Source organism: Hemiscyllium ocellatum, chromosome 16 (assembly GCF_020745735.1).
Source record: "Hemiscyllium ocellatum isolate sHemOce1 chromosome 16, sHemOce1.pat.X.cur, whole genome shotgun sequence".
Classification (NCBI taxonomy): Eukaryota; Metazoa; Chordata; class Chondrichthyes; order Orectolobiformes; family Hemiscylliidae; genus Hemiscyllium; species Hemiscyllium ocellatum.
The window spans coordinates 52,601,511-52,627,778 of NC_083416.1; positions in this window are offsets into that span (position 1 = coordinate 52,601,511).

Consider the following 26,268-nt stretch of genomic DNA (forward strand, 5'->3'; position numbering starts at 1 on the left):
AAATCTGGTTTGAACCCTCTCCAGCTTAATAATATCTGTCCTATAACCGGATGACTGGAACTGGGCACAGTATTGCAGAAAAGGCCTCACCAAAATCCTGTAAAACCACAACATAATGTCCTATGCTCCTATATTTAATGAAAGTGTAAACACTTTTTGCCAACATCCTGAACCATATGAACATTCAATGATAGGAACAGAAGTAAGCTATTCAGTTTCTTGATCCTGATCTGCATTCTATAAGATCATGGATGTTCTGTAACCTAACTTCACTTGCCTACATTGGGCCCATATTTTCTGATACCCTTGCTTAATAAAAAATTATCAATCACAAATTTAAATTTAATAATTGAATTAACATCGTTTAACGTTTAAGGAAGCGTTCCAAACCTCCACTGTACTTTGCATGCAGAAATGCTTTCTAACAGCTCTCCTAGTCTAATTCTTTGACTTTGCCCCTGATTTGAGAATCTTTAATAATTGGAAATAGTTTATCTTTTTATACCATGTATTTCTCTGTTAATATCCTGAAGACCTAGATTAGATCACCTCTTCGCCTTCTTAATTCTAGAGAATAAAGGCCTAATTTGTGTAATTTCTTCTCATAACTTAACCCCTGAAGTCCACACATCATCCTCCTAAACCTGTATTGAACTCTCTCCAGGGCCAAAACAGTTTTTCTAAGGTGTGATGCCTAGACTGTTCACAGTATTCTAAATGGGTCATAAACTCTTACATCCACACCACATTTAAATGCAAGCAAGCAAGCAGTGAGGGAGAAGATGGCACTGCAATTCTGTGACACGGATCTTGATGTGCTAAGGTGATTATGCCAGGTGTGGTCATACAATATTCAACACTGCCTCACCTGGATGAATTTCCCTCTGCTTTACCCTGTCTCTATCCATGCAGTACCATACCCACCTCTCAGAAATTTGGTTGTCCCTCTTCACAACTGTCAACCCTCTTTTCCCCCAGCCTGTAGACTCTCATCTCAATGAGCCTTCTTCCAATAGCAGGCAGCACCATTACCTCCCCCCACCCCACACACCCCCCCACCCCTTTCCCTTCTACTCCCTTAGCTTTTCTGGATGGTGCAATGGACTGACCACTCCTTGAGCAACCCAACAGTTATAGAGTCATAGAGATGTACAGCGCAGAAACAGACCTTCGATCCAACTCATCCATGCCGATCAAATATCCCACCCCAATCTAGTCCCACCTGCCAGCACCTGATCCATATCCCTCCAAACTCTTCCTCTTCATATACCCATCCAGATGCCTTTTAAATGTTGCAATTGTACTAGCCTCCACCACTTCCTCTGGCAGCCCATTCCACACACGCATCATCCTCTGCGTGAAAAGGTTGCCCCTTAGGTCTTTTTTATACCTTTCCCCTCTCTCCCTAAACCTATGTTCTCTAGTTCTGGACTCCCCACCCCAAGCAAAAGACCTGGTCTATTTACCCTATCCATGCCCCTCATGATTTTATAAACCTTTATAAGGTCACCCCTCAGCCTCCGACACTCCAGGGAAAACAGCCTTAGCCTATTCAACCTCTCTATTAGATGAATACTGTCCACACCAATGATAGATGCTTGACCACTTTGACCCTATCCCCTGGACTGGCTGCTATAGTGCCACAAAATGACTGTGACCCACTCCTTGGACTGGAAAGGCACAGACCCTTTAACCAAGGACACTGGACTGGTCTTGAAGGTTGCCAATGACTTATTGTGCTGACGCCCAGTGGCTAACGGGTGCCTCGATCAAGCTTTCATGAGACCAATTCTACTAAGTCTTTGAGACATGAACTGAAAAATGTGTTGCTGGAAAAGTGCAGCAGGTCAGGCAGCATCCAAGGACCAGGAGAATCATCATTTTGGGCGTAAGCCCTTCTTCCGGAATCCTGAAGAAGGGCTTATGCCTGAAACGTCAATTCACCTGTTCCTTGGATGCTGCCTGACCTGCTGCGCTTTTCCAGCAACACATTTTTCAGCTCTGATCTCCAGCATCTGCAGTCCTCACTTTCTCCTTTGAGACATGATCACTTGCTAACTGCACGTGCAATGTATTTGTTGCTCAAACTGCTGGCAAATGATGCAGGTGTGAGATTGATTTAACACACTGCTATACAAACAGGATGTACACTCCCTTGTCTTAGTAGTGCACCCCAGCAATACAAAACAGCCTGGTTGTTTGACTGCATTCATTGGCATGGCAAGACAGAGATAATCCAAGCATGCAGTCAGGTGTTATATGAAAGAACACTGAGGATCAAGTGCCAAGGAAGTAAAAGAGTAGCCCTGAGATTTAGCCTGGTGCAATCCACTAGTTAGGTGCCTGACATTACCCAGAATGTCTTCTTGCAACACTCTTTCACTGTTAGTTGCTTGTGTGCTCAGCAATGCAAGTCCATACTTCCTAATGAGCCTGCAAGTGAATTCAATCAATGCCATGAGTATTGTGAGGGGTTGGCAAGTGTACAACCAATGTCCATCAACAAGGGGTGCATGCACCTAGTAGCCATTGGCCATTGACCATCGAGATGCTGGTTGGTACTGGGCTACATAGAGGCTTTTTACAACCAGTCATTCAAGCAAAATACTAATTAGTTGATATTTACACAGGTTATGCAAACAGTTTACCTTTCTGGCTCTCAAAATTAGCCTCAAAGTAATGGAGATAGTGGCACCCACACAAACTGCTTAATCATTCCCTCTATTTTTGTTAAGGTGCTCCTGCAGCCACTGCCCCAACTGCCCCACACACTTAGAAAATAAATATTAACAATAGCTGGGCCTCGAGTTTCAATATCACATTGATGGTTCCCAGCCCTTGATCTTGGTTTTGGAGCAAAGGGATTGCTCTGAGTCAGCGTTCACAAGACTGAATTGGTAAAGCCCAAGATCCAACTCCTCCCTCAAGAAACCATACAGTTAAGGACCCAAGGCCTTGTCATTTGTTCATTTATTGCTCTCTTTTAAAGTTGGCCCCTGCTCTTGCTCCCATGAGTGTTGCTTATTTATCTTCTTTGACCTGTCGGTTTTACCCCCCCACAAACAAAATCGATTCATATTTTCCTTGTTTTAATTGACAAGTAGGATTTGGATGAAATACAGTAAATATAGTTTTGTCCATGCAAATTATACTGAGGATTTTGGTGACACTGCAGCAATTATATTTTGACTTTGAAAATCTTGGGCTTTAAATTCCTGAGAGTTTATTTTTTACATGAACTCAGCATTTACACCAGTATATACAATAATTACCCAGATTTTATTCCCCAATTTGGCCTTGATTTTTACTTTTATTGCCTATTCCAAAATATCATGTTTTTGAGAAACACAACCTGTACTCAGTTTGAATGTTTTCTTTAGTTTCTATTGCATTTTCTGCATTTCCACTAGGGAGTTTTCTTTGGAATTTGCTTTTCTGCATTTATTGTGCTTAGACATCCCTGTTATGTATACAGATTATAATAGATGCCATTCTTGTAGCTGATTTGCTTCCATAAAGAAGAAGAGCAAGATGAATAGCAGCAGTCACTGGTTGCCCCATAATACATTGCTGCATTTTAGAAGAAAACAGCTGAAGGTCTCAATACTCAAATGTGGCCTTTCCTACAGGTCCAGAGTGAATTTCTGGGCTGTTTCTGAGGCATAGTACTTGGCACTGAGGTTTTTCCAGACAGGTTGTTAGAAACATAAGTAGCCTTCCACAATAGATATCCTGGTTGCTGCTTCAGGAGGACATGCTTTGACTGTGAAGCGTAAGGCATTACAGTTCATTGTTTGTCTTTCTTTTCTTTCCAACTTTACTGTCTGAAGCTATCTACTCTAATAAATCTATTTTTCTCCCCTTCCATATTTCCTCATGATTTAGATTCCATTTAAACCAAAAACAGCCTTGTTAAGGTTTGATTGAATGTCCATGCTTTCATTTACCTTCATATACCTTCTTCAGCTAATTTTTTATATTTTCTTTCAAGTGGCTATGTTGCAATTATTGAAGGCTTGCCACAGACACATATGATCTGTGGCCCATGGAAATTGCTCTTCACATCTGCTTTTTCTGGGAAAGAATATTTTAAAAAACAACAAAGATAAGTTTGCACCAGCCCCACTTTGCACTGACTCATTTATGTCTTTACATCTGTCCCAAAATTTTTCATACAATGAGTGCAATTCTCCAACAGCGCTGCTGTTTGTAGCCTGCTAATTGGCATTATCTCCAACACACTGTGATTACAAAATGTTGTCCTTTTCAAAACGATTAAGGTTTGGATTAATCAGTCAAAGTGGTGACAAGGTAGCCCTTTGCACATTTAGTTTAATTTCTTCCTTTGCTACTGTGTCTTGCTCTGCTTCAATTATGCTCTGTGCTTCAACCATTGCATTAGTACATAAACTTTAAGCTGAGTATGTCAGTTTATGCTTGCGACATTCTAACAAGTGACAGCATCTGGTATAAAGTTATAAGCCCAATTCCAAAATGTTCCATCTCAGTTTCCCTTGTGCAATGTGAGAAAGAATACAGAAAGTAAATACTGATAGTACAGTTCCTTTCTTTATTAAGGTGCTTGTCTAGCTTTGAATATTCTTTGGTTAGCAGACACAGAAGCCACTGAAGTTGACTTAATGCACTGAAAAGTATTCTCCATTATAGAAACCCCACACCTAGGATTACAGAAAGATAATACAGATCCTGAATTTCTCACGTAAGAGAGGCTGCACATGGTAGAAATAAAATCACCAAATGAAGATGATCAACTGGCACAAAAGGTGTACTCAATCTTAGTTTGTTCATTCAGATGAAGGAGACAGAGAATGAACCCACCAGTCATGTTGTTCGTGTGGAGGCAGAGGTCTTATATTTTCTTGCCCTCTTGGATTTGGATAGCAGCTATCTTCTTTGAGGAATGTGGTCTCTTTGTTGAAGAAGGTAACAGATGTAAACTTGTCTTCTTATTTGCCCTGAATTTACCAATAAAATTCAGCAACCTTTACACAACTTTAATCACAGTCAGATAGAGAAGTTTCTCCTGATGATGAAGATCAGGCCAACATTGAATCAAAAGCAGACCAGCATCACAAAGTTGTCTGCTAGATCTCCATAATGATTAGAGAGGAACAGGATCTTAGTAACCAAGTAGTGAGGGACTCTACAATTGAATCTCACTTGAAAATCATTTTTTGGCCTTGGAAATCAGTTAGAGTGATGGTTCTTCTGTGTTAGTCAGACAGAGTCAAGGCCATGTGACTGTGGGTAATCCAGCTCTTCAGAGGGAGAGAAAAATGTATGTAAGGGTATTATTGCTCAGGAATTCATAAGTGAGGGGAGTAAACATGATTCTGTGGCTGTTGACATGACACCAGGATTTTGTGATGCCTCCTAGATGCCAGGGTTGAAGAAGTCAAGAAACAGTTGTCAGAAATTCTGAAATGGGAGGGTGAAAAGGCAGATGTCATGGTCCATGTTGAGACGATTAACGCAGGACAAAGAATAAATTAAGTCCTGCAAGTAGACTTAAGGGAGAAATGCAAGAAATTAAAAAGTCAGAAGTCACACAATACTAGGTTATAGTCCAACGGGTTTATTTGAATTCACAAGCTTTTGGATCACTGTTCCATCGTAAAGTACTGACACCATGTGACTTCCGACTTTTTCAATTTTTCGCATAACTCCCTTAAATCTGCTTGCAGGACTTAAATTTTTAATGGAATAGAGTGGACAAAATCAGAAATCACACAACACTAGGTTATAGTCCAACTGGTGTATTTGAAATCACCAGCTTTTGGAGCACTGTTCCATCGTCAGGGAAAGTAGTGGCATCATGTGGCTTCTCATTATGGTTAATGACGGAAGAGTGCTCCAAAAGCTTGTGAGTTCAAATAAACATGTTGGACTATAACCTAGTGTCATGTGATTTCTGATTTTGTTCACCCTACTCCAATACTGGCACCTCCACATCAAGAAATTGAAAAGCAGAATTTCAACAATAATAATCTCATAATTACTGCTGTTGCCATGCACGAGTGAATAGATCAGCAGAAGGATAGAACAGATGAGTGCATGTCTTCAGAGATGGCTTTAGATTTCTGAAGCATTGATATTACTTCTGAGAGAGGTAAGACCCATATAAATTGGATGATAACATCTCAACCGAACAATCCTTATGTAGAGGTTTGACAATGCAGTGTGGAAGATTTAAATTAGATTGACAGGGTGGCATCTTGCAAATAATTCAGCAAAGAGATAAGCTAAGATGAAATTAGAAGTTAAAACACAAGTAAGTCAGTGTGGAAAGCAGAAAGAATAATGATGAGATATGAAAGAGAGTTTAGCAAGGCTAAATTGAATATATTTTAATGCAAGGAGCCTACATCAGTCAGTCAGTAAGGAGAATGGTCAACTTGAGCAGAAACTTTGCCTGTGTGAGATAAAGACAGAGTGACTATACCTAAGAATTTGGTTCAAAGTGGGAATTCAAATGGTCATACAGTACAGAAACAAACCCTTTGGTCCAACTTGTCCATGCCAATCAGATATCCTAAACTGATCTAGTTCCATTTGCCAGAATTTGCCCTATATCCCTCCAAACCCTTCCTATTTAGGTACCCATCCAGATGCCTTTTCAATGTTATAATTGCAGTTGCTTCTTCCACCACCCCCACCTTCTCCAACAGCTTCTTCCATACGTGTATCATTGCATGAAAAAGTTGCCCCCATATTCCTTTTAAATCTTTCCTGATCTGAGTTTTCCAAGTTCAGTTATAACGCTGAAATCTGATACAGCTTTTAAGTAGATATTTTCTGATCAACCTGTTCAGAGCACTTATTGAATACCTCTGGAGCAGGTGCTCTTAAGGCCAAGCATCCTGGCCTAGAGTTAGGGACACTATCACTGCATCACAAGAGCCCCTTCAGCCTTTGTGAATTAAATAGTCCATTTAAAAGAGACATTTGATAGTTAAGCATTCAATACCTGAATTCCCTTGTCCAAATGAGGTGCTTCTCTCAGTAGATAAGAAATGACCAAGTAGGACTGAAAAAGTTAGTAATGAGTATAGTCAACATGAGTGAAGACTTTGTGAAGTACAGAGGGGGTCAATTCAGAACAGAAATGCAGAGATATTTCTTCAGCCAGAGAGTGGTGGGCCTGTGGAATTCATTGCCGCAGAGTGCAATGGAGGCTGGGACTCTAAATGTCTTCAAGGCAGAGATTGATAAATTCTTGATGTCACAAGAAATTAAGGGCTATGGGAGAATGATGGTAAGGGGAGTTGAAATGCCCATCAGCCATGATTGAATGGCGGAGTGGACTCGATGGGCCGAATGGCCTTACTTCCACTCCTATGTCTTATGGTCTTATAGTCTACGTTAAAATGTCACAGAGGGTTCAGTTCCATGCTTTTCTTCTCTTTCAGGGCACATTGTGGACATTAGGGTTAAAAATCCCACTACCAAAGAATGTACTGCAACAGTAACTAAAAGCCTGTACTCTTTCAATCCACGCATGTGGATTCCCCCATTCCACACAAGTAAGCTTAGACAAGATCTTTGTCCTTTCCAGACAGAACGAATAGCCCTGGCCCCAATCCAGTTAACTGCCTCCCTCTCCCATTAACTTACTTCCCCTCCATATTAGAATGGGTATATGAATCCCCATTCACTTCCCCTCCATATTAGCATAAGTATGTGAAGCCCTCATTTACCTCTCCTCCATATTAACACAGGTATGTGAGTTCCCTATTTGGAGCAGGCAAAATCTTTCTACTTTAATTTCTTTCCATCAACACATAATCATAGAAGATACAATAATCGGTTTCTATCATCCATTCACACATTGTTACAGGACATCGACATTCATCAGGTTTTACAAATTCATAACTACCTACTTTATATTATGTAATGTCAATCATCCATGTAACTGATAAGTCTTAGTTCAATTTATATAAAATATATTGTCTCTGGGTGTAAGGCAGAGATTCATGAAAAAGAGTCACTACAAGTAGGCACTCGGCTACTTTAGAGACACTTTGAATCTCTCGCCGGCTGTTGGATAAGAAATCATCTGCTGTTGTACAGAAAACTTGTTTCATCTAGATTTGTGGAACAAAGCAGACATCAACATAAACCCCAGGATGGTGATAGTAGGGAACTCAGTAATGGTAATGCCATTGACTGTCATGAGGTAGTAGTTAGATAATCTGTTATTGGAGATGGTTATTGCCTGTCACAAATGTTGCTTGCTAACCTGTCAGTCCAAGACTAAATATTGTCCAGATCTTGTTGCATTTGAACATGGACTGGTTCAGTATTGAAGAGTCCTAAATGGTGTTGAACATTGAGTAATCATCAATGACTATCCCTACTTCTGACCTTATAATGGAAGGAAGATCATTGAAGCAGCTAAAGATTATTGGGCCTAGGACACTACCCTGAGGAAGTTTTGCAGAGATGTCCTGGAGCTGAGATGACTGATCTTCAACAACAATATCCTTTTGCACAAAGTATCACTTCAACCATTGGAGATCTCCCCCCCAGTTACAATGGAATTAGCTCTGGCTTCTTGATGCTGCACCCAGTCAAATGTAGCCTTAACATCAAGGACTATCCCACTCACTTCAACTCTGAAATACAGCTGTTTTTATTAGTATGAACCAAGGCTTTATGGAGCTTGGGAGCTAAGTGACCTTGTTGGAGCCCAAACTGAGTGTCACTGAGCAGGTACTGCTTGATAGCATGACTGGTGACACCTTCCATCACTTTACTGATCAAGAGTAGACTGGGGTGATATTTAGGCAAAGGTGAGGATTGAAGATACTTGAGATCAGAGTCTAGATTAGAGTGGTGCTGGAAAAGCACAGCAGGTCAGGCATCATCCATGGAGCAGGGAAATTGACATTTCAGACAAAAACCTTTCATTAGGGATCATTCTGCTTTAGCCCGAAATGTTGATTTTCCTGCTGTTTGGATGCTGCCTGACCTGCTCTGCTTTTCCAGCACCACTCTAATCTGGGGAGATATTTAGCTGGGTTGGAGTTGTCCTGTTTTTTTCTAATACAGGACATACCTGTATTTTCTACATTGTCAGGTAGGTGTCAGAGTTGTGGCTGTTCTGAAAGAGTTTGGCTGGAGTGGGGCAGCAAGTTCTGAAGCACAAGTCTTCACAGTAATATTGCCAGAATATTATCAGGTCCCATAGCATTTGCAGTATCCAATGCCTCCAGCTGTTTCTTGGTATCAACTAGAGTGAATCTAATTGGCTGAAGTCTGGCATCTTTGATGCGAGGGACCTCTGAGGACTCAGGAGGCTAAGTTGAGTCATGTACTCAGCATTTCTGGCTGAAGATTGTTACAGTATTTGTGACAATTTTCTCAAACAATGTGTTGTGGATCCAACTGTGGACAAACTATTTTGGATGTAGCAATGTGTAAAATGCAGACTGAAATGATTTTGGAGGACAAGATGCCCTCTGATAGTGACCATAACTTGTCAGAGTTTAGAATTCAGTTTGTGCTTGGGTCAACAACAATTCTGCTTAATTTTAAGGAAAATTGCAAAAGAATTAGTAGAATTGGTTGGAGTGGACTGGGATAGGGGTTTGGCACTGATTGAGGAACAATGGTAGAAATTATAAACAAAACAAAATGTTTCATGGCTCAGATATATTCTAGCGAGGAAGAGGATTCTAAGAAGGGCACATACTAAGGCAATTAAGGATAATATCAAATTGAAAGAAAAACCAGACCATATGACATTGATTAGGCACAAGTCGAATGCTTAGGAACATTTTCTTTCAAAAACTTATGAAAGATGATAAAAATTAAATTGGGAACAAGTAAAAGACAGTAAACAGGCAGGTAATATCAAGACAGTTTTTTTTAAAATATATAAAACAGAAGAGAGAAGCCAAAGTTCTTAAAGAATGAGGTTGGAGAAATAATGGGGAATAAGGATTGAATAATACTTTGTATCAGCCTTCTCACTGCATTCTAAAATACTAAGTAACCAAAGGGGAGAAGAAATAAATGCAATAATTATCATCAAAAATGGTACCAGCAACTGATGGGGTTACAAGTCAATAGGATCCCTTCTGCCTGATATGATGAGTCCTGGGATATTGAAGCTAGCTACTACAGATTTGGTGGATGTACTCTTAGAAATCTTCAAGAATTTTTAGATTGTGGAAAAGTCCTGGAGGATTGGTAAACTGCCAATGTAACATTCTTATTCAGAAGGGAAGGAGACTATCCAGATAACTGCAGGCCAGTTAGCCTAACATTTGTGACAGAAATGTTAAGTCTATTCTAAATAATGTAACAATGCTCTTAGAAATACATCAGCAGGGTCAGTCTAGCTTCATGAAAGGGAAATCAACTGTGACAAACTTATAAGAATTCTTTTGAAGAGGTAACAAGATTGATGGAGGAATCAGGTAGATCTAATAAGTTTAAATTGCCAAAAGGCATTGGAATTCAAAGAACAAGTTCCCCAATAGACAGGAAAGATGGGCTGAGGTTGATTGTCAGCATGATCCTGTTAAAGGGTGGAACATTTTCCTGTGACAATTTCTTGTGCTTCTGTTTTTCTCTAATCTCTCCACATTAGAATAAATCTATTCAGAACTCTAATATATTGACAGCCTTCTAAATTATGAAGAATAGAAACTAGGAGCAGGAGCCACTCTTAGTGTGCATCACCAGACCTGTCACATTAGGAATTATTAACCGTTGTCTTTGCAGCTTTAATAAGTCAAAAGATTGCCATGTGGTCCAGAAACTCAGCAGATCCAGCAGCATCTGTGGAGCAAAATAGTTAACACCTCAAGCCCACTCCAACTGAAGAGTCGTATTGGACTTAATAACAACCCTACTTCATTCCCACAAGCACCATCAGATCTGCTGAGCAAGACAGGCAGCTAGCAGTTTTCATTAATTTTATTTTACTACTCAGGGAGAAGCAAATCAATCCCTCTCTTTCACTGATTACAGGTCTATCTTATTCCTAAGGTTGAAAGTAATACAGCAACTGTAGCAGGTTTGATAACATTTTATATATATATAAATAAAAAGTTATCAAACCTGCAACAGTTGCATATATATAATATATATATATAATATATAAATGAAAATATGAAGGACAAGTAGTTCCCCAAAAACGCCGTAGTTGCATTCCAGTAAAACCTCGCTTAATGAAAAAACGTTTAATCTAAATAATGGGACCGGTGGGAAATGTGGGGTTCAGGGCAAAACCAGCAAAGAATATCACTCACAATTACTCCAAAATCACCCAAGTGTCAAACACAAAGTCGAGCACAACCTGAATAAAGGTATAACTCATATTTATTAATGAAACAAAAGTAAATTTAATACAGTACATTTTAAAAAATATCCTTAGTGCAGGGACAGAGGATCATCATGGTGCATAACGTAGATTCCCTTATTCGTGTTAAATGAGACATATCACATATTCTGGAAATAGGTTTGCTCATTGAAAACAAACCTTCCACCTCAGCGAGCAAACCTACATCCAGAACCTCAACTACAAATCTTCTTAAAACTTGCTAATCACATATTCTGTCCTTCTGCTAAAAATATCTAACTTCTCTTCGAGTGTTATAGCCTTTCTTTTGCATTAACCTCCCACAATCTTATCACCACGATGCTCGTTGCTAACATTCTTGTCATTCAGCCCCTTCATTTTTTTCAAAAAAAGGGATAATCTTGGAGTAGTGGATTTTTTACAGGAAGCTGCTCAATGTATCTCTTACAGAAAACTGCTCTGTCAGCAGTGGACATCAGCGCATGTGCAGAATGGAGCGAAGACTTTGACGCAGACATCAGCGTATGCGCAGAATGAAGCATATGAAACAATCACAGCTGGAATTGGAAATAATGGTAAGCATTCTCAAAAATACCATTCATTAATTATAAGCAAATCACGCTGCTGGTACGCAAGTTACCCGACAACTACTTGTTGTTAATTAAGCAAATAGGATTGCAAGCAGATGATATAACAGCAACATGTGGGAGCTCCTGGATGTCAATATTATTTGTGAATTTGTACATTTATAAACCAACTCAAGAACAAAATCCTAGATTGGGTATTGTGTAATGAGAAAGAAATGGGCAATCTAGTTGAGCAAGGACCCTTGGGGATGTACAATCACAACATGATTGAATTCTTCATCAAGAAGGAGAGTGATGTCGAGATTCTGAGACTAGGCTCCTGAATCTGATTAGAACTTATGGTAGTATGAAGTGCGAGATGGTCGTAAGAAATTGAGGAACATTACTTAAGGAATGATGGAAAGGCAATGGCCAATATTCAAGGAACTGCAATGATTGTTCATTCCCAACTGGGGCAAGATTAAAACTGGAATGCTGGCCAAACCATGGCTGACAAGGAAAATTAGACCACTTTGGATATAAGGAAGAGGCATAAAAATTGGCAAAAGGACAATAGGCCTGCGAATTTAGAGCACTTTAGATTTCAGCAAAGGAGGACAAAAGAGATTGATTTCCAAAAAGAGAAAATAAAATATGCTATTGACAGACCCCCGCAGTATATTATGGAGAGAGTCTAGATCTTAACTTTTATGTTTTTGTTAAAGGCAAGTGTAAGGTGCAGATCCATGACTGAATTTTAATCAAAAAACACACGACTCTTGGCGTAGTTAAAACACAACAAGAGAAAGTATTGACATTATTTTACTCTATGGAAATACTTAAGATAATATATTATTTAACCACTAATCATCAACTGATGCAATATAGGCAGCATCTTGTAAACACACCGTTTAGTAAAAAGGCATTTCCGCATAAAAGTTATTACTCTCATGTGCTTTCTCTTTCCAGTCCAGAAGAAAGAACCACCAAAAGATTTTTTTTATTCTAAAGAGGAAGCCTTGCTGTTAAAGACTTCACTCGAACAGCAGAGAACTCAATCGTTCAGCCCAAGCAAATAGCAAAAAAACCTATTCAGATTATATTTGCTGGAGTTCAAAAGAATGAGGGAGATCTCATAGAAACCTATAAAACTCTAACAGGGCTACACAAGGTGGATGCAGGAGAGTGTTCCTGAAGACTGTTTGGAGAGTCCAGAACCATATGTTGCATTTTAAGGATCTGAGATAAACTATTTAGGACTGAAAAGAGATTTCTTTACCCAGAGAGTGGTGAGCATGTGCAGTTTGCTACCATAAAGCAGTCAAGGCCAAAATATTGTATGATTTCAAGGACGATATGCCACTTTGGACTAAATGGATCAAAAGATATGGGGGGGTGGGGGTTAAAATAGAAGCCTATTGAGTTGATGATCATACATGATCGTAATAAATTATGGAGCAGGCTTTAATGGCCTAATCAGCTTCTATTTCTGTTTTTATGACCCAAGGCAAGCATGGTTTACAGCTCAGCTCAGAATTCATGAGCTGGAGGATAAACTCCACGTACTGATACACCACAGAAGGGCACAGTACCTGGATACTTTGTACAATTGGACAAATCCTTTCCTGTGGCCAGTCAAGGTTTAACTAACTTACTTTCTTTTACAGTTGATGCCTCTGTTTACAAAGCCAAGAATTGCATATGCATTTAAAAGCCTATGAATTTGCAATGCCACTTTCAAAGGCTTGTCTATGCACACCCCTAGATTCCTTGACCATTCAAACTTGTACATTTCATTTAACTTGCCTCAAATCTTTTTACAAAAAAACTCTTCAAACTTCTATGTTAAGTTTCCTATGTTGTCTGTCATTTTACCCGTGTGATTACATAATCCTGAAGTTTGTTGCAAACTTCCCAAGATTTGTATCATCTGGGGGGAGGAAAAATAAATAATGCACAAATCAGCGAGCATTTTCGAAGGAAAGAACAAAGCTGTGTTAAAATTGCCACAAGTTGCTGGATGGTTTATGCCAGTTCACTATAGTTAATGGCATCTTGCTCTTGGCAGCATGGTGGCTCTGCTGCCTTACAGTGCTAGGGAGCTGGTTTCAATTCCACCCTTGAGTGAATGTCTGTGTGGGCTTTTGACATTCTCCCCATGCCTGCATGGGCTTCCTCCCATGGTCCAGCGATGTGTAAGGGTTGGTCATGCTAAATTGCCCAGAGTGTCCAGGGATATGCAGGGTAAGTGGATTACACATGGGAAATGCAGTGTTAGAGGGATGGGATGGGTCTGGGTGGGATGCTCTTTGGAAGGTTGGTGTGGGCTTGATGGGCTGAATGGCCTGATTCCATGCCATAGGGATTCTATGAACTTCTCTGTGAGTTTCGTAAAGTTTCAGCATTGGCATATTATCTTCGTTGAAAGCATGGTCGTAATAGGATAGTCTTCTGGATTAGTGAAGTTCCAACACCATTGAAGAAGCCTAACACCATCCAGCACAATGAAAACCATTTGATTACCATCTTATTTATCATTTATGCACAGTAGTGACAGTATGTGCCTTTGCTATGCGCTGCAGCCACTGACAAGGCTCCTTTAGCAGCACCTTCCAAATACACATCTTGCCATCCAGCAAAACCAAATGCATTGAAACACCATCTATACTTTCCTCTCCAAGCCACACATCATTCTGATTTGGAATTATACCACAGTTTTTTCACTGTTGATTGGTCCATGGATGACAGCATTCAAGAAAGGAGCCCACAACCACCTTTCAATGGACGCTATGGATGGACTACAAATGCTGGCCCAGTCAATGATGCCCACAATGAACAAACCTTTTTTTTAAAATGTTAATACTTAAGTACTTTTTTAAAAATGTAGTCATTGCTGATGATGATCAATCAACATCTCCGCACAAAAAGCAAACTATTAAAAAGTTTGGGTAAATTATTGTTGGAAATCTTATATCTATAACATTAATATTTGTTGCATTTTTCCTCACTTTATCGCCAATCATTTATATGCTTAATTCAGTATAGCTTTTCCTTTTATCTCACTTTTTGTACACTCATCATAATTGTCGTCAACATTATTTGTTAAGGATCTTTATTGCTTGACCTACTTTTCACCCAGATTTCCAGATGTTTTATTGTCCCATTATCAACTCTCTGTTCTAACAATTTTGACCGGAAGAGAAATGGAAAATATCTAACTGAGGTAAATTCAATGAATGGCTTATATCGAAGCATAAAAAAAAAGGAGCGTATGTAGGCCATTCTGTTCTCTGGATTCTGCTCCACTATTCAGTATGATCATGGCTGATCATCCGATTCCATAGACTGTTCTCTCTCCTCCCCCCCCCCCCCCCCCCCCCACCATATTCTCTGATCCAATTAGCCTTAAATGTTGTAACCAACTCCTTGAAATCATACAAAGCTTGACTGCTCTCTACAATAATGAATTCCTAGCTCACAACTAGCTCACCACTTTCTGGGTGAAGAAATTTACCTCAGTCCTCAATGGTTAAATCCTTTTTCCTCAGACTGTGAATCCTGGTTCTATACACCCTTGTTGTTAGGACTATCATTCCTGCATCTATTCTGTCTAGTCCTGTTAGAGCTTACAGGTTTCTATGAGATCCCCATCATTCTTCTGAACTATAGCGAATATAATCCTGATGATTCAACCTCATTCCATATCAATCCTGCCTTACCAGGAACCAGTCTGGTAAACGTTCTCTGCACTCCCTCAACAACAAGAAAATCCTTCCTCAAATAAGGAGACCAACTGCACACAATATTCTATGTTTGAACTCACCAGGCCTCAGTACAATTATAGCAAGGCATCTCTGCTCCTGTACTCAAATATCCTCCATGAAGTCCACATACTATGACTTCTTGACCACCGACTCCACCTTCAGTGATTGGTGCGCGAGGATGCCCAGGTCCTATTGTACAGTTCTCTCTCTCAATTTATAGCCATTTATTTATTTACAACAATCCACCACACTGTTTTTGGTTCCAAAGTGGATAATGTTACACCTATCCAAATTGCACTGTGTCTACCTTGAATATGCCCCTCACATAGTGTATCCTCTTCTCACTAACTAAAGTTAGAACTGCCAGCATTACTACTCTTTAATGTCACAGTGGAGAATAAAATATTATTGAGTCATTCAAAAAAAATCATGATCACTGTTTATTTTGATAAAGGGTGGATCTATTATAATTAACTATTAATGCTTCCGCAACAAACCCAATTATTTTTGTGTACAAAGGTTGCAAGAAGCTATTACATGACTTAAGTCATACCAAATTTTCCCGAGTGAGTTAGGCTTTAAACTGATCCTTGCAACATTGATATGCGACTGAAATGGTGCAAGTCGTCTGGAAATCTTGGGCCTTTATTTTCTTGTTTGGGAAATTCTGCTGTCCAATTTTTTTTTGAAAGGTACTTGATTTCATGCTCTGCCCGCAGGAGATTTCCGTGTTTGAAGTGTTGGGCAACACTAACATTGTCTGTACCAAGGTTCTGGCAAAACAGATCTAATGATGAGTTTTTTTTATGTTGATTATTAATGATTCATAGAGATTAATAATATTCTCAAGATATTTTATTATACTTACCTTGGTAATAATTTATGTGGACTATTATGCAACTGAACAACAACAAAAAAATGATCATGGACATCATTCCAATAAATTCTTTTACTGTCTGTTTTCTTTAAGCCCTGTGAAAGTTTCAAGAAAGTGCAAAATTGAGTTTCATCTTAGAACTGATATAGAATTAAGTTGATGATAGTGCTTGCTCCAATGTTACATTTGTGTGATCTGAGAACTTTATTTTGTTGGTTTCTATGAACCGGTTAAAAAAAAACCTTTGACTGTCACTGGCATAGCTCCAACTGACTTGTACGATCTAGATTTATTTGCTTTGCTGTATAGAGATAGCTATATAACAGATTGGTGTTGTATTTGTGCCAAGGATTCAGAGTTTTACAAAAAGATTCATTTGTGTCAGCCAATACTGTTCAAAGGGTAATGCCAAGAAAGTGGCTGGAACCCAATTCTGCCAGGCATTATGTTCACAATTGTGAGAATTCAGTTAGGTTGCTAGGTGGGGCAACTTACCTGAGGGAATAGTGACTCTCCTTCCAACTTACTTTAAATGTTACACCTACCAATTTAACCACAGCAATGTAATACCATCCATATTTCTGACATATGAGGCTGGTCTGATGAATCTACCAACAAGGAGCGAGTGCAGTAAGTGAAGAAATAAAATCAGTGCGAACAACATCTGCAATTATTTCAATCAACAAAATTCATTGCTTCCTGATTGTTAGAGGGTGGGCAGAACAACTTATCCTCAAAGTGAGGCAATGACAAGGTAAGCACTGACCACTGACAAGACTAAACAACTTGAAGAATGCAATTATATTGCTCCTCTGCATCCATGTCAGTCATAGAGTCATAGACATGTACAGCACAGAAGCAGACCCTTCGGTCCAACTCGCCCAAGCTGACCAAATATCCCAACTAATCTAGTCCCATTTGCCAGCACCCAGCCCATATCCCTCTAAACCCTACCTATTCATATACCCATCCAGATGCATTTTAAATGTTATAATTGTACCAGCCTCCACTACTTCCTCTGGCAGCTCCTTCCATATATGTACCACCCTCTGCGTGAAAATGTTGCCCCTTAATTCCATTATAAATGTTTCCCCTCTCACCCTAAACCTATGCCCTCTAGTTCTAGACTCCCCCACCCCAGAGTAAAGACCTTGTCTATTTATCCTATCCATGCCCCTCATGATTTTATAAACTTCTGTAAGGTCACCCCTCCAATGCTCCAGGGAAAACAGCCGCAGGCTATTCAGCATCTCCCTATAGTTCAAATCTTCCAACCCTGGCAGCATCCTTGTAAATCTTTTCTGAACCCTTTCAAGTTTCACAACATCCTTTCGATAGGAAGGAGACCAGAATTGCACACAACATTCCAAAAGTGGCCTAACCAAAGACTTGTACAGCCACACAATGATTGAGTTCCCATTGTACTCTGAGGTAACCTTCTTCGCTGTCCACTACACCTCCAATTATTGTGTCATCTGTAAACTTACTAACTGTATCTCATATGTTCACATCCAAATCATTTATCTAAATGATGAGAAACAGTGGACCCAGGACTGATCCTTGTGGCACTCCACTGGTCACAGTGAAAAACAACCCTCCACTACCATCCTTCTGCCTTTGAGCCAGTTCTGTATCCAAATGGCTAGTTCTTCCTGTATTCCATGTGACCTAACCTTGCTAACCAACCTCCCATGAGGAACCTTGTTCAATGTCTTGCTGAAGTCCATATAGATCGCATCAACCACTATGCCCTCATCAATGCTCTTCATTATTTCGAAGACCGAGCTCTTCGAAAACTGAGTTAGGGAACTGGAGCTGGAGCTGAATAAAGTACGGAAATTGAGAGGATATACAGAGCGGTGGTCACTCCCCAGACACAGAATAAGGACAGCTGTGTTACTGTCAGGGGGAAGAAAGGGAACCGATGGTCAGAACAGGGATCCTCTGTGGCCATTTCCCTCAGCAATAAGTCTGCCGTTTTGGATACTGATGGTGGGGATGGCCTATCAGGGGTAAGCCACAATTGTCAGGTCTCTGGCACTGAGCCTGGCACTGTGGCTCAGAAGGGAAGGGGGGGAAATAGAAAAGTGCTAGTGGTAGAGGACTCAATAGACAGATGGATTGACAGGAGATTTTGTAGTCAGGAACGGGACTCCCAGAAAGTAAGTTGCCTTCCTGGTGCCAGAGTCTGGGATGTTGCCGATCGGGTTTACAAGATTCTAAAGGGGGAGGGGGAGCAGCCAGAAATTGTGGTACATATTGGCACCAAAGGTATAGCCAGGAAAGAGTCTGAAAGGTGACTACAGACAATTAGGTTGGAAGCTGAAGAGCAGGATAAATAGAGTAGTGATCTCGGGTTTGCTATCGGTGCCACGAGATAGTGAGGTGAGGAACAGTCAGCAAATGCAGTTTGACACGTGGCTGCGAGGCTGGTGCAGGAGGGAGGGCTTCAGAAACCTAGACCATTGGGATACCTTCCGGGGAAGGTGGGACCTGTACATGAAGGATGGGTTGCACCTGAACTGGAGGGGTACAAATGTTCTGGGTGGGAGATTTGTTTGTGTGATTCAGGAGGGTTTAACCTAATTTGACAGAAGGGTGGGAATCAAATCCACATGTCTGAGAGGGGGTGAGTTGCAGATGTGACAGTGACAGGATATATTGAATCTAAAAGGAAGGTTTCTAACGCGATGAAACAAAGGGAACGGTTAAAGTGTGTATGCTTCAATGCAAGCAGTGTCCGAAATAAGAGTGACAAACTTCGTGCATGCATCAGTACTTGGGGCTACGATGTTGTGGCCATAATGGAGACGTGGGTTTCACTGGGGCAGGAATGGTTGCTTGATGTTCCAGGGTTTAGAACGTTGAAAAAGAACAGAGAGTGTGGAAAAAGAGGAGGGCGGGTAGCATTGCTAATCACAGCTACAGAAACGAAGGTTGTTGAGGAAGGTTTGTCTTCTGAGTCAGTATGGGTGGAAGTTAGGCACAGCATGGGAACAGCCACCGCATTGAGAGGTTTCTACAGACCACCTAATAGCAGTAGAGAGATTGAAGGTCTCATAGGAGGGCAAATTCTGAAAAAATGCAAAAGGAGCTGGGTTGTTGTTATGGGCGATTTCAACTTACCCAATATCGACTGGAACCTCCTAAGTTAGATGGTTTGGGTGGACCCAATTTTTTCAGGTGTGTTCAGGAGGGTTTCCTTATTCAGTATGTAGACAGACCGACAAGGGGAAAGGCCATTTTGGATTTAGTGTTCGGCAACGAGCCAGGACAGGTGTCAGATTTCATGGGGGGAGAGCACTTTGGTGACAGTGATCACAACTGCCTCACATTTAGCATAGCCTTGGAAAGTGAAAGGAGCAATTACCGAGGGAAGATATTCAACTGGGGAAAAGGAAATTATGACACTATCAGACAGGAGTTGGGAAGTATAGACTGGGAGCAAGTGTTCCACAGAAAGGGCACAGCAGACATGTGGAGACTATTTAAGGAGCAGTTGTTGTGAGTGATGCACAAATTTGTTCCTCAGAGGCAGGTAGGAAGTGGTAAGATTAAGGAACCTTGGATGACGGGAACAGAGGAACTTCTCATCAAAAGGGAGAAGGCAGCTTATGTAAGGTGGAGGAAGCAAGGATCTAGCACTGCTTTAGAGGATTGCAGGCTTGCTAGAATAAGAGCTAAGAAATGGACTGAGGAGAGCCAGGAGGAGGCACGAAAAAGGCTTGGCAAGAAGGATTAGGGAGAACCCAAAGGCATTTTGCTCATACGTGAGGAATAAGAGAATGATCAGGGATAATGGAGGGAACTTGTGCATGGAGTCTGAGCAGATAGGGGATGCCCTAAATGAGTTATTTGCTTCGGTTTTCACCAAGGAAAGGGAACTTGTTATAAATGAAAACTTTGAGGAATGGGGATACAGTCTTGACCAGATCAAGATTGATGAAGTTGATGTGCTAGAAATTTTGGAAATCATTAAGATTGATAAGTCCCCAGAGCCAGACCAGATTTATCCGAGACTGCTCCAGGAAGTGAGAAAAGAGGTTGCTAAGCCGCTGGCGAGGATATTTGCCTCCTCACTCTCCTCAGGAGTCGTACCGAAGGATTGGAAGGAGGCAACTGTTGTTCCTCTTTTCAAGAAGGATAATAGGAAAATCCCTGGCAATTACAGACCAGTCAGTCTTACGTCTGTGGTCAGCAAAGTTTTGGAAAGAATTCTGAGGGATAGGATTTATGACTATTTGGCAAGGCATAGTGTGATTAAAGGCAGTCAGCATAGCTTTGTGAAGGGCAGGTCATGCCTCACGAATCTTATTTGAGTTCTTTGAGGAGATGTCAAGACAGGTCGATGACGGTTAAGCAATGGATGTGGTGTATATGGATTTCAGCAAGGCATTTGATAGGGTTCCCCTTGGTAGGTTCATCCATAAAATCAGGACGTATGGGATACAGGGAGACTTGGCTATCTGGATTCAGAATTGGCTGGCTGACAGAAGCAGAGAGTGGTTGTAGATGGTAAATATTCTGCCTGGAGGACAGTGTTGAATGGGGTCCCACAGGGCTCTGTACTTGGGCCTCTGCTCTTTTAATTTTTATAAATGACTTGGATGAGGAGGTTGAGGGGTGAGTTATAAATTTGCAGATGACACAAAGGTTGGAGTTGTCGTCGATAGTATAGAGGGCTACTGCAGACTGCAGCTCAACATAGACAGGATGCAGAGCTGGGCTGAGAAATGGCAGATGGAGTTCAACCTGGATAAATGTGAAGTGATGCATTTTGGAAGGTCGAACTCGAATGCTGAATATAGGATGAAAGACAGGATTCTTGGCAGTGTGGAGGAACAGAGCGATCTGGGTGTGCAAGTATATAGATCCCTCAAAGTTGCCACCCAAGTGGATAGGGTTGTTAAGAAAGCATATGGTGTTTTGGCTTTCATCAACAGGGGGATAGAGTTTAAGAGCCGTGAGGTTTTGCTGCAGCCCTACAAGTCCCTGGTGAGGCCACACTTGGAATATTGTGTCCAGTTCTGGTCACTTTACTATGGAAAAGATACAGAGGCTTTGGAGAGGGTGCAAAGAAGGTTTACCAGGATGCTGCCTGGACTGGAGGGCTTGCCTTATGAAGAAAGGTTGAATAGGCTCAGACTTTTCTCTCTGGAGAGGAGGAGGAAGAGGGGAGACCTGATAGAGGTGTACAAAATAATGAGAGGAATAGATAGAGTCAATAGCCAGAGGCTTTTCCCTAGGGCAGGATTGACTGGTACGAGAAGTCATAGTTTGAAGATATTAGGAGGAAGGTATAAAGGAGACATCAGAGGTAGATTTTTTACAGAGAGAGTTGTGAATGCACGGAATGCGTTGCCAGATGTGGTGGTGGAAGCAGAGCCATTGGGGACATTTAAGTGACATCTGGACATGCACATGGAAGCAGTGAGTTGAGGGGTGCGTAGGTTGTGAGTATATTTTACAATAGGATTAAATATCAGCACAACATCATAGGCCAAAGGGCCTGTTCTGTGCTGTACTTTTCTATGTTCTATGTTCTATGTTATTTCTTCAAATAACTCAATCAAGTTTGCGAGGCATGGTTTCCCATGTGCAAAGCCATGCTGACTATCCCTAATCAGTCCTTGCCTTTCCAAATATATATAAATCCTGTCCTTCAGGATTGCTTCCACCAAGTTGCCCACCACTGACGTCAGGCTCACTGGTCTATAGTTCCCTGGCTTTTCCTTACCATCTTTCTAATCTTCAGGCACCTCACCTCTGATTATCAATGATGCAAATATTTCAGCAAGGGGCCCAGCAATCACTTCCCTAGCTTTCCACAGAATTCTGGGGTACACCTGTTCAGGCCCTGCAGAATTTTGGAAATTAGATGAGATTCCCTACTATATGGAAACAGGCCCCTCGGCCCAACAAGTCCACACCAACCCTTTGAAGAGTAACCCACCCAGACCCATTCCCCTACATAAAGCACCTAACACTGTAGGCAATTTTTAGCATGGCCAATTCACTTAACCTGCACATCTTTGGATTATGGGAGGAAACCAGAGCACCCGGAGGAAACCCACGCAGGCTCGAGTGCTAACCACTGAGCCACCATGCCTCCCATTCACTTTTATGCATTTTAAGACATCCAGCAGCTCCATCTCCGTAATATAGACATTTTTCAAGGTGCCACGATCTATTTCTCCACATTCTATACCTTCAATATCCTTCTCCACAGTAAACACTGATGCAAAATACTCATCTAGTATCTCCCCCATATCCTGTGGTTCCACCCATAGGCTGCCTTGCTGATCTTTGGGGGCTCTATTTTCTCCCTAGTTACCCTACAATCCAAATGCTGGGTCAAATGCTGGCAAATGGGACAAGATCAGTTGAGGATACCTTGTCGGTGCAGATGAGTTGGACCAAAGGTTCTGTTTCTGTGCTGCATGACTCTATGACTTTCAGTGGGTGTGGATGAAAAGCAAAGTGGTGCATAGTTACACCACCTGTAACTTGTACACCATTCCAGAATGTGGGAATACAGACCGAGTGGGATTGGAGACAATGTATTTCAGCAAGAACCTCCTGTAATCCTGGATGCTGTCAGCAGCAACTTACTAATAATGCCAATCACATCTCCTCCAAAAGTGAGGACATACAGGCACTTATTCATCAGGTTCTTGCTAATACTTCTTGTTATGTATCACCTTTGACCTTTAAGAGTGTCAGTGAGTGTGTTGCAATCTGTTTGGCTGATTTTTGTGTTAAAGCTGAATATCTGGAAGCTGTGAGAGGTAGATCTAAGCTAACAGCAAAGTATGTGCGTAAAAGTAATGGGAAGCTTATGAATATTGGGAAGGCGTCTGATGTTTTATAGACCCCTAAGGGATAAGTAATGGACTGTGAAGTTAGGGTTGCAGTTGGATTACTGAACTTGACCACTACAGTGAGGTTATTGAATTTTCATTGATGAGTATCCAGGACTTCAGGGCCAGGGTGCTGGTATTTATCTCCCCAGTAATCTGCTCCCATTCACTTTTATGCATTTTAAGACATCCAGCACCTCCACCTCTGTAATATAGACATTTTTCAAGGTGCCACCATCTATTTGTCACCATTCTATACCATTGCAGGGTAACCACAGGGTATGGGGGAGTTACTAAATGAGTATTCTGCATCAGTGTTTACTGTGGAGAAGGATAATTACTTGTCTAGTGGGACTCTCAGCTCCTGCAGAAATATTCATTATCTCTTCCCTTCCACCTGCCTCACTCAGATCTCCAGAATTGTATCTGAGAACCACGGAACCTTTCATTCCAGGTTTCTTTCAGAGACTCTTTCCCATCTGCTTCCAGCACTTGCAGTAGCCAAAATGCACTTTCCATTTCAAGAGTGCAGACAAGCTTTATTTGGAATTAGTGCACACAAGTTGGGCCCCAGACTGTGCAAGCAGCCACTTCACAGTGCTCTCAGCGCTGGCCTCATCCAATACTTATGGAGATGAACAGAGCACAGAATCTGTGGGCTGGTTTGTCACTTTCATTAGCTTTAGGGTTACTGCATGTTGTAACCCGTTCCCCCAAAACTGAACTTTATCAGATTGATAGCTCAATGACACAAGATGCAGCTACAGCAGGAATTGCACAATTCAATATTCCCGTGTCTTTATTTATGATAATCTGTTTCTCGTCAGATTTTTATAAAGTTATCCTGCATATTCTCTAAAAACGTAATTCTCCCATTTGAAGTCAGAGTGTGGTTCAGACCAAGTTTCTCTGCCATGGCCTGAGCTAAACTATCCCACTTGACCTTTTATTTTTCAGCTTATTAGTATGCAAGTGAAATGTTGGGCATGTTACTAAGGGGATCTCATGGTGGGCAAGATGGGTAACATCACAAAGGGTGGGGGATTACTCCAAAGTTCACAGTCCTGTGGTGGGTCTAGGATGCAAGCACTGACTGACTAAAAACCACCTTGAAGTGCCAGGCCCAGCAGAATGCTCAGTGGCTGCTGGATATTTGTTAGGATTTGCACTCCAGTGCACTAATTATTTGTGCTCAGGATAAATGGTGAGGCAAGAAGGGAAATGAGGGGCCTCATCTTCAGGAGCCCCTTCCTCTCAGGAAGACAGGAAGATGCCTGTAGTCACTCACAGACAGGAGAAGCAACAGACCAGCATCTCAAAAGATTCTTCTCAGGATTTTCCAGAGTGTGCTCTATCTCCTACATCCCCCTGTCTGTGATCCAAAAGTCTGCAGCAGTACAAGTTGAGGGGGTGATGCTCTGGGCAGGGGACTCTCGGTCTACCTGGACTTTCTCAGTCCAAAGGCACTCAAGACATCTGCCCAAGTCTTCAAAGTCAACAGAACAAAACACAAATCAGGCTTCCTCCATTCCAGCTGCAGACATCAGGCCTGCACTTAGAGATAATGGGAGGGAGAGGAAGACGAAAACTTAGTGAGGACGCCTATGTGGCACCTTTGTAAATAAGCCATCATTTTTGTCAATGTATTTTCTCTCACACTATTACAATTCTACCATTGAGTCATTTTTGCTACAGACCCTTGTTAATTCACACCTATATGAGAGGTGAGGGATTTATTAATGCAACTCAAGGATATAAAATGCTGCAATCACTAAGCATAGCTCATCTTTCACAAGCAAACAACTCTGTCGCTGCAGGTAGCCTCATACATTCAGGATCCTTGCACATTAATGTGGTGTACTGCAGCCAATGTGTTGGACGTTAAGACACTGGAAGACCCTAAGGTTAAAGAAAATTTTCAGGGGATGTGCTACGGCCTGGCCTAGATACATCATTGCACATTTAACATCCATTTTGAGTGAACTACAGAATCTGTAATGATGTCTCACATCTTTGTAGGGAAAGGTTGTTGGAAATGTGAACTTGTCCAGGGAGTCCATTGACGTTCAGGTTGGGAGTTGTTCAGTTGGTAGTTCACATGTCCACTGTCCCTCAAAGCGCAGTCGTCAACCGAAGAAAGTTGCACAAAACAATGTCTCTCACAGATTAAACACTGTCATAGAGGATATTCAAGTATTTCAAGGCAATCTGAAGCATTGGTAAGTTAGAGGTGCACAGCACAGAAAAATGCCCTTAAGCCCATCAAGTCTGCATCAGTCAGGAACAAGAATCTAAACCTGTTCTATTCTATTCTAAACCTGTTTTCCAGCATATGGCTGACAGCTTTGTACACCTTAGTATAGCAAGGGCACACCTAATTACCTCTTAACGATCTCTGCTTCTACTACACTTGCAAGCAGTGAGTTCCAAATTCCCATCATCCCCTAGTTTAAAAAAAACTTTGCTCACAAATCCTGGAAACATCCTGCCCCCTTGTCATTGATCCCACCACTAAGAGAAAATTTCTTTTCTGCATCCAATTAGCGAAACGTTCTCACTCAGTGAGGACTGCAGATACTGGAGAACTGTGTGGCTCAGGAAAAGCACAACAGGTCAGGCACCATCCAAGGAGCAGGAGAGTCAATGTTTCAGGCATAAGCCCTTCATCAGGAAGGGCTTATTCCCGAAATGTCAATTCTCCTGCTCCTAGAAGCTGCCTGACCTGCTGTGTTTTTCCTGTGCCACACTTTTCGATTGTCATTCAGTGTATGCCTCAATAATCCCAGGGCACCCTGTGCAGGGTATATTGCATACTCACATGGGATTAGTCCAAATCTTGAAACCTCATCTTCAGGCAGCTCATACTTCG